We start from the raw sequence: 19,044 nt of genomic DNA, 5'->3' as shown, positions 1-19,044 counted from the left end.
CATGGGAGGAACCTCTTCTCCCAAGCACTGTTGCACCCTCATTGAAGAAGTACGTCACTGAACTAGCCATTCATTCAACCAAAATACATTCAGTCTTACGTCGTGTGTCGTGGGCAAATGTGGGACTTTCCCCTCGCCTATCTGTCCATTCTTTTTTTTTTCCCAATGTTTATTTATTTATTTATTTTGAGAGGGAGAGAGAGAGAGAGAGAGAGAGAGAGAGCACGAGTGTGGGAGGGTCAGAGAGAGAGGGAGAGAGAGAATCTCAAGCAGGCTCCATACTGTCAGTGCAGAGCCCGACGTGGGGCTTGATCTCGCAAAGCGTGAGACCACAACCTGAGCTGAAATCGAGAGTCAGACACTTAACTGACTGAACCACCCAGGTGCCCCCTACTTGTCCATTCTTAACAGTAGTCTCATTTCTTTTTGCAGAATGACTTCTTTCCTGGTGTGGGTTTTCCCGGCGGGATGGTAAATCCAAGCTCCTGTGCTACCACTAGCAAAACCAAAAGGCTCCCTGAAGGTTTCTTCTGCCATATCCCTTATCTGACTGCTTATTACAGCACAAAATTTAAGCTCGGCTGATCAGAAGCAGTCTCATGAGACTCTGAATCGTAAGCTAATAACATGAGGATAGAAGAAATTGCTCTTTATTTTTCCCAGGATTGACGTCATTTCAAGACTTTTCCTGGCTAGAAAGTTACCCCTATGGTTCCTGGTTTGTAGGTCTCTCTTTTTTTTTAGTCCTATTCTTTAACCTTCCCATTAATTATTTGAGTTCCCCAAACCCTTTTAGCCAACTCCCTTTTCCTTGGGTAACCAGAACTGACAATATTGTCAATTTAAAGGCATTTTGTTTCTGTCGCTGGCAACCGAAGAACCTTGACTGAAACATTGTGCCAGGCACTGATTGTACAACAATCAACAAGACAGATGTCGATTCTGCCCTCATGAAGCTTACATATTAGTGGGTAACATAGGTTTACTCAGCACTAAGAAACCTGAGATAAGGAAGTCAGCCATTGCTTTCATAGACTCTGTATTTTAGATCATTCATTCATTCATGCACATGTTGAATATTTATGGAGGGCCTATGAGGTGCCAGACATTATAAGAATGAATTTAATCCATTTCATTTGTTTTGTCTGATCAACAGAAGTATGTGACTAGGTCTTTCCTCCATTGCACCAAACTCATCATGTCCCCTAAAGGCTTGAGATTCAAGACCAGAAAGACCATCAATTAACCTTAGGTCTGAACTTTTGGAAGATACAAGGCTTACCTCCTCTTACCCTTTCAACAGCCCACCTTCCCGTATTTCTAGGTTCAGGGGAGGTGGACCATCACAGACGGTCACTGTCACCTTTGGGACTTCATAAAGAACATTTGCCTATGGTATTGAGAAATGAGATCCTGCCTTACCCAAGCTGCCCCACTCCAAACCTAGAACATCCCACCTTCAGCTTGCCCAAAGACTGTGCAATTTCCTGCCTGTGAAGCACGACTCTTCCCGCCATACCCTTGCTGCTTAAACCATTGACTATTCCAGTATGTGTATCTGGTCTCCCCAGGTGGACAGTAAGCTGTTGGAGGTAGTGACCTATGGATGACACGTCTGAATCTCTCTCTTCATGTCAGGGCTCAATGGGGTAGATTATTGATTGAAAGCAACACAAAGGTTCTAGGGCCTCTTTTCCATAATCACATGGGCCTGCCTTCACACGAGGGTCAGCCATTTTGTGGGCCCAGAAAGAGCAAACCAAAGGATGCCTGAAAGATGTTTAATCGGTGTTTTCCCCATAATTTCCAGCTGTCATCTAATTTGCAGAAAACCCATATTTTCACTAATTAGTAGGAGGAGCCATGACAGGAATCATGAACTTTTCTTTTTTTTTTTTTAATTCTTTTTTTTTAACGTTTATTTATTTTTGAGACAGAGAGAGACAGAGCATGAATGGGGGAGGGTCAGAGAGAGAGGGAGACACAGAATCCGAAGCAGGCTCCAGGCTCCGAGCTGGCAGCACAGAGCCCGACGCGGGGCTCGAACTCACGGGCCGCAAGATCATGACCTGAGCTGAAGTCCGGCGCTTAACTGACTGAGCCACCCAGGCGCCCCAGGAATCATGAACTTTTCTATAAAATAATGTTTCTTTTGCTTGACAGCATATCAGGTCATTAGAGATGGGCTGTACATTCATCACTCCAGCCGCAGCAGAACAATCATGGGCATTTTCACAGCCAAAATGATCCCCCAAGTCAAAGCATTTGCAGAATGCATATTTTTGTAGATTTGCTAATTATACCCAAGTCCTGTCCCTAAATTTGTTTTTGAATGAAGCTGACAATATTGTCAGTTCAAAGATATTTTCCAACATTCAAGACATTTCGTTCATTGTTTACGTTAGTCCTTTCGCACGCACGTGCACACGTGCACGCACACTCACACTCGCCTTCCCCTACAAAAAGTACACATAAAGAGTTATAGAGAACAATGGTTGTAGGATTGCCTCAAGAGCAAAAGCCCATAGGCAAGGGGGCTGACTCTGAGGCAGGTACACAGGGGCCTAAGGGCCTACCTACATCTTTATGTTACTTCAGACGGCAAAGGGGGCAAAGGGAAATCTAGGAGCTTTATACCGGTGACTGGCACCAGTGTTCCAGTCTACGTAGCAGTCAGCATTAACTCTTGCTTACGGGATCCGATGTAGTGCCTTTAATGGGGCCGATATGGCGGGTGGGCCATGAGGGGCTGAGAGGCATGCGGGTGCTAGAAAATTTGTAGACGTCATCTCGTTTCTCACTTGAACTCTATGATGAATGTACTATTGCCGTTATTTCCCTGGGTCTCGATTCTGGGAAGCAACAGAGCTGCGATTTGAACCCAGCTCTGCTGTCTCCACAGCCCGCGACACCATACATATTCCCAAGGATGACGGGGGACTTGATTTATACTATTGAAACCCAGGAGTCTATCTTTCTTCCTCATTGGAAAGGTCCAGTCGTCCTTATTTACGTATTCATTCATTTATTGCCTAAAGAGTAATACAGTCTCTCAACACAACATTCGAAAGAGGGATAGGGTGAAAAGTACGTCTTCCTTCTTCCCAAATACCCGGCTCCCCTTCCTGAAGGCAACCACTGATGGCAGCTGCTGTGCATCGCTCCCAAACGTTCACCTCTTCACTCCTTCCTACCCAAGGTCAAATGTGAGCAGGCTGCTTGGCTCGGAAGCCCCAGTGGCAATATTTGGAACAGGATTAAAAAGGCCACACGTCGTGCTTAGCCACAGAGCAAAAAGCAGGCAGAATTCATCCTCGGTACTCACTCTGTTGCCTTTGGGTGACCCTCTCCACCTCCATCCCTGTACTTTCTTACTCACCCTAACTTGTCCTCTCCTCACTAGAGAGAACCACCCGCTTCAAACAGCTCCTGCTCTGTTACGTTCCTCAGAACCCTACTCGCTATGCACCCCCCACCCCAGGGGCTGTCTTGGCTGAGAAACTCATCCCCACTAAGGAGTTCTTGGGTGTCTGTGGACTGATGAGGCACCCTTTTCACAAAACACGTTTCCACTTCAACAAGAGGATTCAATCAAAGAGTGACTTGAATAATGGGGATTTCAGGTACTTTGTCATGACAGGCCAACAGGATATTATTTTTTCCAGTCTGACTCCTCCTACTTCCCCTGTGGGTGTCAAGCCAACTGGGTGTCAGAGAACTTTGGCCACCCGAAACCGTTCCATTCCCAGTGCAGTAAGGACCCTGATCTTGATCTTTTTTTTTTTTTTCTTGCACGATGGGACACTTAGAGTTTTTGAAACCAAATCTCCAGTGCTGTAGACATTTCTCCCCTAATATGTCATAAATACAGGCTCAAATCTTATCCAGAAAAAGAAACAGCTACAGCAATGAATAGGAGAATTATGCTGACTTTAATATCCACTAAATGCTATTTGATTCTGCTCCTTCCAAAAGAATAGAGTTGGAGCAAAGTTGGAGCAGACGGCTTCACAGACCCAACATTTTCCCCTAATCTGGGGGTAGGGGGAGGCGGGTATCTCTGCTGGGAATTAGTGAAGAAATCCTTGTGAGTGGAATTCATTTGGACGTCCACAGGTAATATTCTTTTCACATAATTAGACACAACTTCACAACCCCAGGGAGAGAAACACTAGGGATCTTCATCAAAGCCACCTGCATTAAAGAAACAAAGAACATTTTCAGCCATGGCATTGGGAACTTTGCACATAGTAGAAGCATAAGACGTTTTTTACCGAACGAAGGAGCATATAGAGGAATTAGAAAGGAAGTCAAGGTAATGGTGCTTCCCTTGGATAGTTCATACAGATCCAGGGCAAAATAATTCATCCTGCCAGTACTGTTGAGGCAATTACAAATGCATGTGTTCGTCGTGCATTGAGAATAACAGGCTGTGTTCTTCAAGGTAACCTTAACCTGGGGGGAGGAAATTCATGCCCAAACCTTGAAGGTCTTCAGGAAGAGACAACATAAAATGGTAACACACACATATCCAAGTCCCCTGAAATTCTTACCCGGAAGGTTTAGCGGTTTCTCAAGCCCGAGGCATAATTTCCCTCTGTGCTAATGGAAATTAAGCTGCTGGCTCTGACTGATGGCAACATCCATTCCGCACATTTAGAACACGTGGCCCAAGAGGCTATACTATCTGCCCCACCAGATGAGTTACTATTGCAACTCCAGGCCCCTTGGCTCCCCGGATCTATTGCTTGGTACAACATTAAGATCCTGGACATGGTATTAAAAACAACCCCCAAATCCTGGACGTGGCGGGATAGTAGAGACATGTACATTTGAGCCATATATTTGCTAATGAAACAATATCCCCCAGGGACAGAAGGAGAGCCAATACTAATTAACTCTTTTGCAAAAATGATGTTTCCCTGTCAGCCTCAACTATTATCTACTAAGCAGCTTCCACCGCTCCTGCCCTCTCTATGCTATGGCTCCCCAGTGCCTCCATATGAGCCCCGGCACGTATTTGCACATCAGCTTGCCAGAGTGATGGACCCTTGTGAGCACGGAAAGAGTTGTTTCCTATGACCAACTTTCTCGTACAGAGATGGAGACTGAGATTGTACACTAGCTAGTCAACCGGCCTAAACTGGAAAACAAAGCTGCCCCATATAGTCCTGAAGCTGGTAGGCGCTTTCGAGATTATCTCTCCGAGCCTCCTCGTGTTTAAGGTAGAGAGAATATAGCTCTGAGTAGAGGAGGGATGTGCCTGAGGTCACAGGGTTAGTGACCGAGCTGGGCCTTGAACGAAAGCCTTTTGACTCCAAGTTTGGTGTTTTTATTTTACTTTTTCAAATTTATTTATTTATTTATTTATTTATTTATGTATTTATGTATTTATGTTTAAGTGATTTCTATACCCAACGCAGGGCTCAAACTCACCATCCCGAGATCAAGATTCACACGTTCTTCCAACTGAGCCAGCCGGGCACCCCTTGGTGCCTTCATTTATTTATTTTTTTACCCACCATACTGACTCCAGATTCACTTTAGCCTCTGGGAATAAATCTGCTGTGTGGAGCCAACACGATGAAAAATGCAAGTGGACCAGGCAGGTCTATAACCAGCACCGAGAAGGTGGGAGGAGGCCTACGGCCAGGCCTCCAAAGGTGTTCTGGGTATGTGAACTGGCATCTCCTTCGGTCCTCAAGGAAGGCAAGCAAACGTCATTGCACCATTGTCCAACTAGAAGCACAGAGTGGTCACGGCAGCAGCCTGAGTACCTAAGTCCTTGCTCCCTTGGTCTTTCTCCTCGCTTTGGGCCTCTGGATCGATCCTTTCCCTACATTTTCCCTCCCAATACCCGTCTCCACCTCAAAAACTCTCTCTGGACCTAGAAATTTGGCTTCCTGGGGAAGAAGCTGAGCATCTAAGAGTGTAGCGCCGCTCAGTGGGCATTCTTGGTGGTGTGCGATGTGCACTAGTCTGAGAGCCAGGCGACCTGAGTTCTGGCCCCGGTTCTGCTGCTGATGGCGAGTGAGTGTCTATAAGGCATTTTTCTTTCCCTGCTTAAGGTTCCTCATCCGGAAAATGAGGGAATCACACTAGACAATGTCGAAGGTTCCTTCTGGCTTTAATAGTCTCTGACAATTATTATTATTTTTAATCCAAGTTAGTTAACATATGGTGTAATAATGATGTTGGGAATAGATTTAGTGGTTCATCACTGACTTATAACACCCCGTGCTCATTCCAGCAAGTGCCCTCCTTAACGCCCCTCACCCATTTAGCCCATCCTCTCACCCAACACCCCTCCAGCAACCCTCAGTTTGTTCTCTGTATTTAAGAGTCTTTTATGGTTTGCCTCCCTCTCTGGTTTTATCTTATTTTTGCTTCCCTTCCCTTGTGTTCCTCTGTTTTGTTTCTTAAATTCCACATATGAGTGAAATCGTGTATTTGTCTTTCTCTTATTTCACTTCACATTATATACCTTCCAGTACCATCCACATTGTTGCAAATGGCAAGATTTCATTCTTTTTGATCACCAAGTAATATTCCGGTGTGCGTGTGTGTGTGTGTGTGTGTGTGTGTATGTGAGAGAGAGAGAGAGAGAGAGAGAGGCGCTATCCCATCTTCTTTATTCACCAGTTGATGGCCATTTGGGCTCTTTCCATTCTTGGGCTATTCTGACAATTGTTTTGAATTACACATGAATCTGTTTTGACCTTCCGTCTCTTCCCTCCTGCCTTAGTCTAATAACCCACCAGATTTGCACATACTAAGTTCACTAAGTGCTTCCTTTTTTATTTATTTTTTATCTGAGAGAAAGAGAGAGCATGAGCAGAGGGGGAGGAGTAGAGAGAGAGAGAGAGTGAGAAAGAGAATCTCGAGCAGGCTCCACGTTCGGTGTGGAGCCCTATGCAGGGTTCAATCCCATGACCCTGGGATCATAACCTGGGTTGAATTCAAGAGTCGGACGCTCAACCAACTGAGCCACCCAGGCATCCCTCACTAGGTGCTTCTATACACACTTTCTCAGCCAGGAATAAGCCCAGGTATATACCTGCACGTGTGCCTTTAGTTTTAAGGAAGAAGTATTTCCCAAGACCATGTATGTGGTCACTAATTCAGTATTTCTGGAATGTAAGTGTAGACAACATGCCTTTGTCTCTCCCCATTTGGGAAGCTTGTTTCTGAAGGAATGCATTGTGCGGAGCCTAAAGATTTGAAAGTAGAACTGGTTGCAGGTGACTTGAAGGATGGTGTCAATACTTTGTGCTGGAAGGTTTTCTTCAGTCTCTCTTGTTTGTGCCTAACCTGCTGTCCACACCTGCTGTCCCCATCTGAAATGAAACCAGAAAAGTTAAAAACATAAAACTCACCAAATTCTACACTTAACGTGGGTGAATTTTATGGTGTGTAAATTGTACCTCAATAATCCTCTTAAAAACATAAAGTTCAATGCACAGAGTGTCTGTTCTAGGCACCTCAAGGAGTCAGCTTTTCTATGAAGTTGTGAGAAGTAAGTACCACACTGTAATGTGTGGTACAGGCAGGCCCATTCACTTACCAAGGATGCCTGCTTTCCCTAGAGCCCGGTACAGGGACCAGCGGGTTACCGACATGCCCAGTACAAAGAGGGAGACCTAGGGGTGCCTGGGTGGCTCAGTCGGTTAAGCGTCTGACTTCAGCTCAGGTCATGATCTCGCGGTCTGTGAGTTCGAGCCCCGCGTTGGGTTCTGTGCTGACTGCTCAGAGCCTGGAACCTGTTTCGGATTCTGTGTCTCCCTCTCTCTCTGACCCTCCCCCGTTCATGCTCTGTCTCTCTCTGTCTCAAAAAGAAATAAACGTTAAAAAAAATTTTTTTAAAAATAAAAATAAAAATAAAAAAAAAACAAAGAGGGAGACCTCTGTGCTGCTACTTACAGAACCTTTGAGTCCAAGCACTTTCCTTCCCTAAAAGAAACACACTGGGCTTTGCATTGAGACTGAGAGAAGCTGTCTGAATCGGATGGAAGAGCCTTTTGATACATAGGAAATCAGTTGTCCTGGACTGGAGATATTCTCAGAGGCAACATCAGGGTCCACCACATGTCGCGCTGTACAGGATGGGCCATCGCTCCACCCAGCCTGGCTTCTCCTGCCTCCACTATCACTCCTTGCTTCCCACATCCACTCAACCCACTGTTGGCTATGGGCCAGAGAGCCCCTGTGATCCGGGGCCTGGAACACAGTAGGGCACTCAATCAACATTCTTTTAATTGAATTGAGATTGAGGTGACAGCAAGGACAAGCAATCCAAGGAATCTGGGCCAAAAGACAAGGTTCACTAAGTTAAAATATGGTCCAAGTCGCATTCTTCGCTTGACTTCATTCATCTCGGCACGAAAGTACAAATCATTTTCATGACATGGAAATAGCCGCCATTTTGATGCTGAGACTCTATAAACTCAAGTCAGGTGACAAGTTAATCGGATCAGTTATATAAAACCTATAAAATTCAAAACCTTACCCAAACGGGCATCTTACCAGAAGAGTTATCCAGTCGTAACCACCCACAACAGAGATGTGTCTGCCACTGCTCCCGCACACTCTCCTTCATCATGCAGTAAAACACGAATATGAGGAATCCTACATCAAAAGAAGAAGGCCAGTCTTCTTCAGTTTCTTTCACTAGCTGTCACCAACACCCAGACCCAGGTCTACTCTTGTCACCATAGATATTCCTCCTGAGGAACCCCAGGGCCATTCTGGCTTTCCGAGCTCATATTTCGAGCTTCCCTTTCAAAGGCAGTGATGGTAAGAAGGCCTCTATCAAGACTTCAAATCAACCACAGTTTTCGTCTTGGGCTGCTGTCTATCCTAGAGCTTGAGACATCAGCTCTGCAATGGTAGCCACCCTCCAAGATGGCTCTCAATGATCCCTATGTACTGGCATCTGTATCCTTGTGTAGTCTCTTCCCACACTGTATCAATAGAATATGGCAGAAGTGATGGCATGTCACTTCCAAGAACAGGTTATAAAATACATTGTGGCTTCTTTCGTCAGTCTTTTTTTTTTTTTTTTAACGTTTATTTATTTTTGAGACAGAGAGAGACAGAGCATGAACAGGGGAGGGTCAGAGAGAGGGAGACACAGACTCCGAAACAGGCTCCAGGCTCTGAGCTGTCAGCACAGAGCCCGACGCGGGGCTCGAACTCACAGACCGCGAGATCATGACCTGAGCCGAAGTCGGCCGCTCAACCGACTGAGCATTGTGGCTTCTTTCGATCTCTGATTACTCCCTCCAAAGGAATCCCAGTGTTATATCTTAAGGACACCCTGCGGTCCTGTGGAGAGGCCCACATAGTGAGGAATTGAGGCTTCCAGTCCACAGCCATGTGAGTGAGGCTTCCTGGAAGCGGATTCTCCAGAGCCAGTCAAGTCTCCACATTACTACAGCCTTGACTGACAGCTTGATTGCAACTTCATGAGTCCCTGAGCCAGAAGCACCCAGCTAAGCAGCTCCTGAATCCCTGATACACAGAAACTGGGTAAGATAATAAGCGCCGTTGTTTTAGGCTGCTAAAATTTGGGAACACTTTGTTACACAGCGATAAATAACTAATACACATGCTCTTTGGCACAATTACACCACGTGGAAACCATACATTTGGATGCCGTCATTTTTCACTGCCAACCCTGATTTTGCCCTGAAAGTGGGATAGACAGAGAGAAGCTGATGGTATCCACCAGCAGTGTTGGCAATTTCTAACCCCCATCCTCTAAAATACCTCCTTGTGGGGCGCCTGGGTGGCTCAGTTGGTTAAGCATCCGACTTCGGCTCAGGTCATGATCTCGTGGTCCGTGAGTTCAAGCCCCGCGTCAGGCTCTGTGCTGACTGCTCAGAGCCTGGAGCCTGTTTCGGATTCTGTGTCTCCCTCTCTCTCTGACCCTCCCCCGTTCATGCTCTGTCTCTCTCTGTCTCAAAAATAAATAAACGTTAAAAAAAATAAAATAAAATACCTCCTTGGGAGAGAAAAGTAGGACTTGAGATTATCCTGATGGCAAATGCTCTGGAGGGCCAATTGGATTTCCTGAAGTTTGGAGGCGGAATTGGCAGAAATAACTCCCATCGTCAGCCTGATGTTTATTTGTGGCCCAGGCTAAGTGTCTTTTTATCCACCAAGCCTTTCCAACTGCCTCAAACTGGAACTCATCCTTTTCATTTCTGAGCTCCCATAACACTCTGTTTCTTACACAGTTTGCTACATGTGGCCACTTTCCCCATGGATTGTCTATCTCTCCACCCAGCTGTAAAGTCTTTTCATCTTCATATCACATCTCCCTTTGCCTCCAGTACTATGTGTGGCAGCCCAGCAGATAGATAAGTTTGTTGACTTGGCCTCCAGGGCACTCGATACGCAAACTCTCACAGTTTTCTGCAACCTTCGTAATATCTTCCTGGGCCTCAGAATCTTTCTTTTGTCTCAAGTGCAGGTTGTCACCCTTTGTTCGCTACACAAGGTTTGACTTGCCCCCTCACTGGCCAGTTGTGCTGAAGTAAATGATCAGTGACGGATTGAATCTGTCTCGACTCATTGCAAGTTGAGCATGAGCCAATGGTAAATGCCCCCAAAGCTCGCTTCAGCTATAGCATTTAGTGGAAGTCAAGAATCTTTCTCATTGCCACGTAGTACTCCATTGTGTATATAAACCACCATTTCTTTATCCATTCATCAGTTGATGGACATTTAGGCTCTTTCCATAATTTGGCTATTGTTGAGAGTGCTGCTATAAACATTGGGGTACAAGTGCCCCTATGCATCACCACTCCTGTATCCCTTGGGTAAATTCCTAGCAGTGCTATTGCTGGGTCATAGGGTAGGTCTATTTTTAATTTTTTGAGGAACCTCCACACTGTTTTCCAGAGTGGCAATGAGAAAGAATGAAATATGGCCCTTTGTAGCAACGTGGATGGAACTGGAGAGTGTGATGCTAAGTGAAATAAGTCAGTCAGAGAAAGACAGATACCATATGTTTTCACTCTTATGTGGATCCTGAGAAACTTAACAGAAGACCATGAGGGAGGGGAAGGAAAAAAAAAAAGAGGTTAGAGTGGGAGAGAGCCAAAGCAGAAGAGACTCTTAAAAACTGAGAACTAACTGAGGGTTGATGGGGGGTGGGAGGGAGGGGAGGGTGGGTGATGGGCATTGAGGAGGGCACCTTTTGGGATGAGCACTGGGTGTTGTATGGAAACCAGTGTGACAATAAATTTCATATACTGAAAAAAAAAAAAAAAGAATCTTGGCTGAGGTGGGTGAGAGTCTCCTGCCATCTTGTCCTCGTTTCGACCTTTCTCCTACCAGCACCGTATTCAGTTTGGGCGGCTTTGTTTTGAGACGATGACAACAAATTGAAGTACTCGAGAATAGAGAAGTCTTGGAGTGGGAACACAGGGCAGGGAGAGATGGTAGCTATGGCTACAGATCTGAAGGGGCTATCACGAAAAGAACAAATTAGGCGTGTTCTGTGTGGTGGCCAGGTCAGAACTGGGAGCAGTGGGAGGGAGCCACGGAACAAGCACGCAGTAGCACATCCCAGCTAATCTTTACTAGGTAGTGTAATCATAGCCATTATGCTATTCGTCTTGTTTTTACAGATGAGAGACCCCACAGTCCAAGAAGTCTAGTACATTTGACCCAGTCACAGGGCTAATGTGAAGGTGGCCGTGTCTAGACCAAATGCAGGCAGTCTGGCTGCAGAGCCCAAGGTCTTAACCACGGCCCTATGGACACCACCCTCAAGAAAGGGCGACCGGGTGAGATGTGGAGCCGATCGGAAGCTTCAGTGGTAATCATATTACAATATATCAGTGTATCAAATCAACATGTTGCACGCCTCACATTTACACAGCTTTAAATGTCAAGTATATTTCAATTAAAAAAAGGAGAAGAGTTGAAGGCTCTGCTTTATGGAACGGTGAGCTCTCGGTCCCTGGAAAGTTTCAGGGGGAGGCACGTGGCTTCCTGTCACTCAAAGGGAAGTTGGATGGGGAAGATCTCGGGTCCCCAGCCCCAGCCCTGAGACTCTCTGAGTCCAGGTGGGAGGCAGCAATCTGGAGGCTAAACGGAAAGACATGTCTCACCAACTCCCCTGAGGGCTTTATCTCCATGTAACCAAACAACGGTGGTGACGAATCGAGCAGCGTTCACCCTTTCTGAGCAGCAACCACCTGGAAGGTGCTGCAGCAAGCTGGTGAGAGCAAAGCCCGGTCTCGGAGCAGGTAAAACTCCTCCAGCTCCAGCACAAACGAGGGGCAACAGTGACAGGAAGCACCTATTACCGTTCTGATTTCTTGCGTGGCGTTTAGTTTGTTCTCAGACTTAAAGGTTATTATGTGAATTCCAATGAGCTGCCTGCCAGCTCTCCCTCTCTGCCTGACAGCCTTCCCTTTTCTTTCCAATAACAGATTGATCTGCTTACTCACTAGAACACAGGCATGAGGGAAGATGTCAGGTTTTTGTCACCTGCAGTTTTATTTGTGCATCCCTCCTTCAGAAATGGCTCATCAGGCGCATAATTTTTTCACGCCGGACCACAGGGCAACCCCCTTCAGCCAGAATTGCAAACTTGCCATCTGTCTTGTAAAATGGCTAATTTGTTCACTTGTTTCACTGCATTCTTGTTCCGGGTGTGTGTGTGTGTGTGTGCGTGCGTGCATGTGTGTGTGCGTGCATGTGCGTGCGTGCGTGTGTGTGTGCAACTTGAATTTGAAACTCAGGGCTCTGCAACCCCCTCCTCTGCAAGATGGCACATTCTATCTTGTGAGGCAGGACTAGGAACTGGAGACACTTGGTGCTTGATTGACATGAAGCGTATCTGACAGACAGAGACAGCTTGACTCTGTTGACGCTGGATCTGTGGGACTTTGGATTTAGTCCTCAGGAGATCCCCAGTTGGATTCTGCTTCTAAGCCATGGAGACTTCCTGCTTAGATACTACTTTCTCTTTCCACCGCAGGAATGGAACACTTGCTGGTTTGAAAACACCCCTCCTTCCTTTCTAAGCTCTAAACTGCTTTGCTTTCTCATTCTTTTCTCAGCTTCCCCGTTAACCCCTCTTTCCAAACGGTGAGTGTGTGTCTCTCCTCAGAACTAGTGGGTGGGGTTATTGCCGAGGGAGAAATCCGCCCCGGCATCTGGTTCCTAACCCACTTCTGTACACATTCTACACCGAGGCATTTTGTGTCTTCTTACGTCTCGATCAGAACGTGCTTGGAAGATTCTGGTGGGACAGAAAGTCTCAGCTGATACACTTCATTGCTCTAAAATGAAGATGGTTTCTTGAATTGTATGTAAGACGTGAGAGCAAAAATTGTGCCTTATTCTAGATTGCTCCCCCGTCTCCCTGAAGCACCTTGCAAATGCCTGGCATAGAGCCACTACGTACCAATTCATATTTCCGAAGATTCCTCAGGGGTTAAGAATCAGACGACAAAGTGTTCCGAAGTTATTTAAATGCTAGGTTAAAATAAATTTTAAAGTCCCCCCCCCCCCCAGCAGAATTTCTCAGAAGTTTTTACCTTGGTAAAGGTAAAAACATGTATTGTGCCATTTTAAGAATGGGAGAATATAGTTTTCTGCACTTCCCAAACTTCTTTGGCCATAGAACTCTTCTCTTGCTGGAGGATCCTATGGACCACCCACGGACTGGAGTTCGGTAAAGGGGCTTATTAAACAGATACATAGGAGCAGTAGGCGAGACCCTAACTCAACACGCTGCCCAAGTTCACTCACAGCTGCCCCAGTAGCTCAAATGAACTGGGCCAAACTTGAGAATAAGAAGAACACAGAGCAGAGTTTTGAGAGTCCCAGGAAACCGCTCTGCGTGCCTCTTGCCCCCAAGATTTTTAATAGGCCAGGTCAGGTTAAAATGAACATCAACAGTTACTCAGGGGTATGTTAACCAGATCCCTGGTTTTGGCCTCCCATTTAATCACTTCATTACCATTTGCTCCATTCACCAGAAAATCGGAGTGAAATTAAAGAGCTATAGAAACACTAGCTTAGGATCATCTAATTCAACCAGTCGTGGTGACTTTTTCAAGGTCAATGTGCAGCAATACCAGAACCTTGACCTCTCACCTTGGCCCACTGCTGTTTGCACCTCACCTGCATTCCTTCGTGACTGTCCACTTTCCTAGCCCGGCTCCTTCCCACAAGATTAGGATCTCTGATGTAGCCAGAGCCTAGGGGGTCAAAAGTTTAATATTTCTACTGTCCAGTAATTGGTGTATTCAACTGGATCGCGCACTTAAGAATGTCAATGCAAGTGTGGGTCTGTACACTTATGCACAATGTGTTGATGCAACGAAGACTGTAGAAAGTATTACCAGTCGGTGTTTGATATAAACATCGCCAACTAGCTGGGGTTGAATTAGCTCTCTGGGCTTTTCTTTATATGCCCAAGCAGGAGGGAGCTCATTCAATGAAGTCCCGATGGCTAGCTAATGTTTCCAATGGCTGCCTGTCAATTCTTTTCCTCCTTTCAACCCCCAAAAGGTGAGATTATCTTCCCAACCAGCAAAGCTTTGGTGGAGGTCTGGCTAGCCAGAGAAAGTACAAAGAAACAGATGTTACCTTGCAACGTGTTGAAAATGGCAAAAAGATATAAGAAAAAGATCCTCACAGGTCCCCAGGCAAAGAAGGCAAACCCCCAGGTGAGGCCAAGTAAGAAGGTCAGGCTTGTTGTGCCTTTGAGGTCACGCAGGATTATCTTCCGCCGGGTCCTCTGGCTTTGGGGGTTCATGGAATTCAGTTGAGCGAAAACAGCGCGGAACATGGAGAGATTCATTAGAAATATGAGGCAAAAATAGGCCACAACTGAGGTGTAAAAGATAGAATCATCTTTAATCCAACAACTGTAAGAGACAAAGAAGAGAGGGCCGTTGTCAGGTAGAGAAGCACAAACTTGCATTTTGTGATGAGAATCTGAAGATCACCTCATCGGTTTTATTTCACCTGAGAGCACCTGCCCCTGGAGAGGGGAACCGGTCTGGCAGGAGTTCACTCACTGGGGACACACTGGGGCTGGAACCCCAACCTCCTGAGCCCCCAGCCCAAGGTTGTTTCCAGCGCCAGACATCCTAGAGGCTTTGCAGGAACTTCTCAGTCCGAATCCCCAGGAGGCTACTCTGTTTCTCAGCAGCAGAAAAACAGATTTCTTATTTTCTTCCAAAGTGGCTTTCCACCACCACCCCACCCCGCGCGCCCTCCCCCTCCACCTTACACCTAAGCTTTTATTTGCAGGATGGATTCTGCTTTGCATGATAAATATCACAGTAAAAGGACATGAGCAATGACTGCTTTTCTGAATGTTATATCAAACAATGACGAGATCATCAGTGTTAATGAAAATGCAACAAAAGGAGAGCAGCTCCGGTCGCATTGCTTTCAAATGTGATGTATATGTTAAACCTCTCTCCGCAGTCTCAGGTTTGGTCGACAAAAGGGAACACTGGCCGCTGGGATTGATTAATGAATGGCTCTACTGTTTCTATTAAAGAAGAAATATGTGACGATTCATAAGAACAGATACTTCGGCTAATTAACATTTCCAATTACTAGAGGCGGTATCTCGGGTTGTTGAACACGGACAAGCTTTACTAATTTAACTGTGTGTCAACTTAGCCGAGATCTCTTTTCCAGAACCAGGAAAATCCTTTGTGATGATATCGTTCGCGTTGGTGTGGATATTTTCACGTATGTGAGTTTGTGTGTGTTTGTGTGTGTTTGGAGGGAGGGAGGGGAGAAAACATTTGATTTCCCTAATGGAGTCTGATACTTAGGGTTGCCTGAACATCATCTTCAGCCTTAAATGAGGCTACCGAAGACATTTGAAAAGGGGCAGCGCTACATGTTTGGATACAGAATCATCTCTAAGGCATATTGTTAAGTACCAAACAGAGTACGTCTACCATAACAGAGTGTGCAAGAGAATATCTACACAGATCTGATTGCTGGTAATAAGAGTTGCATCAAGGGACAGAGACTGTGTGGCTAGAGGTTGGGAGCGGGGCTTACTTTTCATCCTCTATCCTTTTGTACGTTTGAATTTTGTAGTGTGTGCATGTATTACTTCTTCAAAATATAATTATAAACAAAGCTCTCAGAGCACTCTGCCTCTTACTAACCAATTCACATATGAAAGAGCTCTTTTCATGAGTGGAGTTGGTTTTGTTCTGGTTTTTGCTTTTGCTTTTGATCTTTGAAGAAGAATCTCCATTAGGTAGACACTGGGGACCCTTTAAGCCATGGAACAGGCATGGAGGAAGGACAGAGGAGGAGACGAGAAGGAAGGGAGGGGAAAAGGGAGAGAAAGGAAGGGTAACAAGAAATTAGAACTGGAAGGCATCTGCTGAAGAGGACAATATAATTCTGACCCTCTGGAAACTGTCGTCTCAATAGGAAAGATGGGGGAGTCTGGGGGTCCAGACCTCCTACGTTTGATTCAAGTCCAGTGGGAGAGGAAATCTGTAGTAAAAACAAAAACAAAAACAAAAACAAAAACAAAAACAAAAACAAAACCAACTTGAGAGGCAACAATGAAGACAATGAATCTGCATAAGTAAAAAAGCAATAGTGCCTGGCTGGTTCAGTTGGTTGAGCGTCTGACTTTGGCTCAGGTCATGATCTCATGGTTTGTGAGTTTGAGCCCCACACTGGACTCTTTGCTGTCAGTACAGAGCCTGCGTCAGATCTTCTGTCTCCCTCTCTCTCTCTGCCCTTTCCCCACTCGCGTTCTCTCTCTCTCTTTCAAAAATAAATAAACATTAAAAAGAAAAACCCAATCAGAAGCATGAAATGAAATCATGCAGTCTAAAGAACCACATGGTAACTAGCTATGTGCCTATAAAAGAAGGTTCTGGAAACGTAAATGGCTACCTTCTTGGGGCTGTGGATGAGAGCATCAAAGAGATTGGGCTGATACAGTAAGAAGAAAACAAAAGATGATGAACACAGCATGATGTATAGACTCATCAAATCACTAAGCTGTACACCTGAAACTAATGTAATGTGGTGGGTCTACGGTACTCAAAATAAATAATAAATAAATAAATAAATAAATAAATAAATAAATAATTTTTTTAAAAAAAAAGAGAAAAGAAGAAAAGAAAAACAGGACAACAAATCTGAGCCAATTTACAAAGGAAAGCAGTGGAGTGTTTTTCAGGGGAGGCCTTTGTGGAAAGGTGGAAAATTTCCTTACAGTGGCCACGATAACTCCTTCCAAGTTCTGTGAGCTTTCTAATCATAACTGCTGCAGGTTAAGTAGCCCTTACTATGGAACAGGCCCCATGCTGAGCACTTTATATACATGATGTCATCTTAATTTGCACGCTACATTGACAGCAAACATTATTGTTCCCATTTTCCAGTGGAGGAAATGGAAGGAAGAGGTAAAGTAAGTTGCCGGAGGTCACACAGAGAGCAGGCACCTAGCCATTATATGAGTGCGCCCATGACTGAGTTTAAGCCAAAAAGGCTGAGGCTGAGTCCCCCGCCCTCCCACCCCCCACTGAAGCCAGCATCAAGACTGAGCCGCAGGTCAGAACACCTCCCCGCACACCCTGATGGACAAGAGCATCATCGCCTGGTACTTACAATGGAGTCGTTGAGCTTAGGGTTCCGTATAGATCTTTTTTCACACTGAGTGTGATCGCCACCATGATCCCTGGGATTCCTAGAGTGGGGAAGCAAGCCAAAGGCATTCCATTAGGAAGCAAGGAGCGGTCCTGATCATGGACTGTGGGCCCTGATACACCAAGACACTGTTTAAATGAGCCACAGATGTGCGGGCATCAAAATACCATTGTTTGCAAAATGTTTGTGAAGTCTTCCAAGTTAAACATTTCTAGGAGTTCTCCAATCTGCTAAACTAAACAGCATGCCAAAGGCTCCAATACAACGCCCACTGGTTATTAAAAATAGCTCAAGCGCCAAAAAATCAACTTGGCAATAGAAGTATCTAGTTCGGAATGCAGGTTCATATCAAGCACTTCTTCCCAGATGATGGGCTGCCGATTTTTTCTCCTTTTCCATAGAGCCCCTGACTTCCCGGGACCTTTTTGTCTAGGTCACCTTGGAGGAAGGGTGCAAGCAATCAGCTGCAGCCTTCGGTGCTTTCTGACAGGGGAGCTGTTTCCACACTCGCTACTATTTGACATTTTGACTAGATCGACCAGTTAACGACCAGTCAATTCGGCCAGACTATAATAAAGCAATCAGTTCAGTCAAAGTGGTCAAACGTGACCCGAGTGTAGACACAGGATCGAAAAATCCAATTTCAGGTACATTTGCAAAATTTAAATGATCTCTTTATTTCTAACAATGTATTTCTCCTAAACTAAGAGCATTACACCTGCACACATTTTAGGGGTTTTTGTGAGATACTTTGCAAGGCTGTTCTAAACCCCAGAGTGCTAAGTAGGCATCTTGAAAAACCCTCTACTGTCCGATTCTGTGAGAAACGAGACAGTCCCTTTTGATTGGTGTATCACACACTTAGCGCAGTGCCTAGCATGATGTAGATATTTACAAAAACACCTGTTGGGGAAAAAACACCACAGGAACAGACCCGTAAATATGAGGAACAAACTAATGGTTGCCAGGGCGGGGGGAGAGAATGGGGGATGAGCAACTTAGGGGAAGAAGAGGAGGAAGAACAGGCTTCCGGTTATGGGATGAATAAGTCACAGGGCTGGAAGGCACGGCGTAGACTCGTCCGATCACTAGGTTGTACACCTGAAACTCATGTGACATTGAGTGTCCACCATACTGCAATTAAAAAAATGTTTTTAATCTGTGAGAGGCCAGAAAGGAGGGATGGAGGGAGCTCTCACGCTCACGATGGAAGTTGGGAGGTGGTCCCCAAGCTGTGTTTACACTTCGGTAATTAACAAGTTAATAAATTACCGATTAACAAACAAAAAGATCCCGACTGGTTGTTAACAAATGTGGACCGATCTGCTGCCCTGGACAGGGATTTAAATACAGGAGTAAAACCTT

Source organism: Panthera uncia, chromosome X (assembly GCF_023721935.1).
Source record: "Panthera uncia isolate 11264 chromosome X, Puncia_PCG_1.0, whole genome shotgun sequence".
In the NCBI taxonomy this organism is placed as follows: domain Eukaryota; kingdom Metazoa; phylum Chordata; class Mammalia; order Carnivora; family Felidae; genus Panthera; species Panthera uncia.
The sequence above is the reverse complement of the archived record's forward strand: the minus strand, read 5'-3'. Positions refer to the sequence as shown.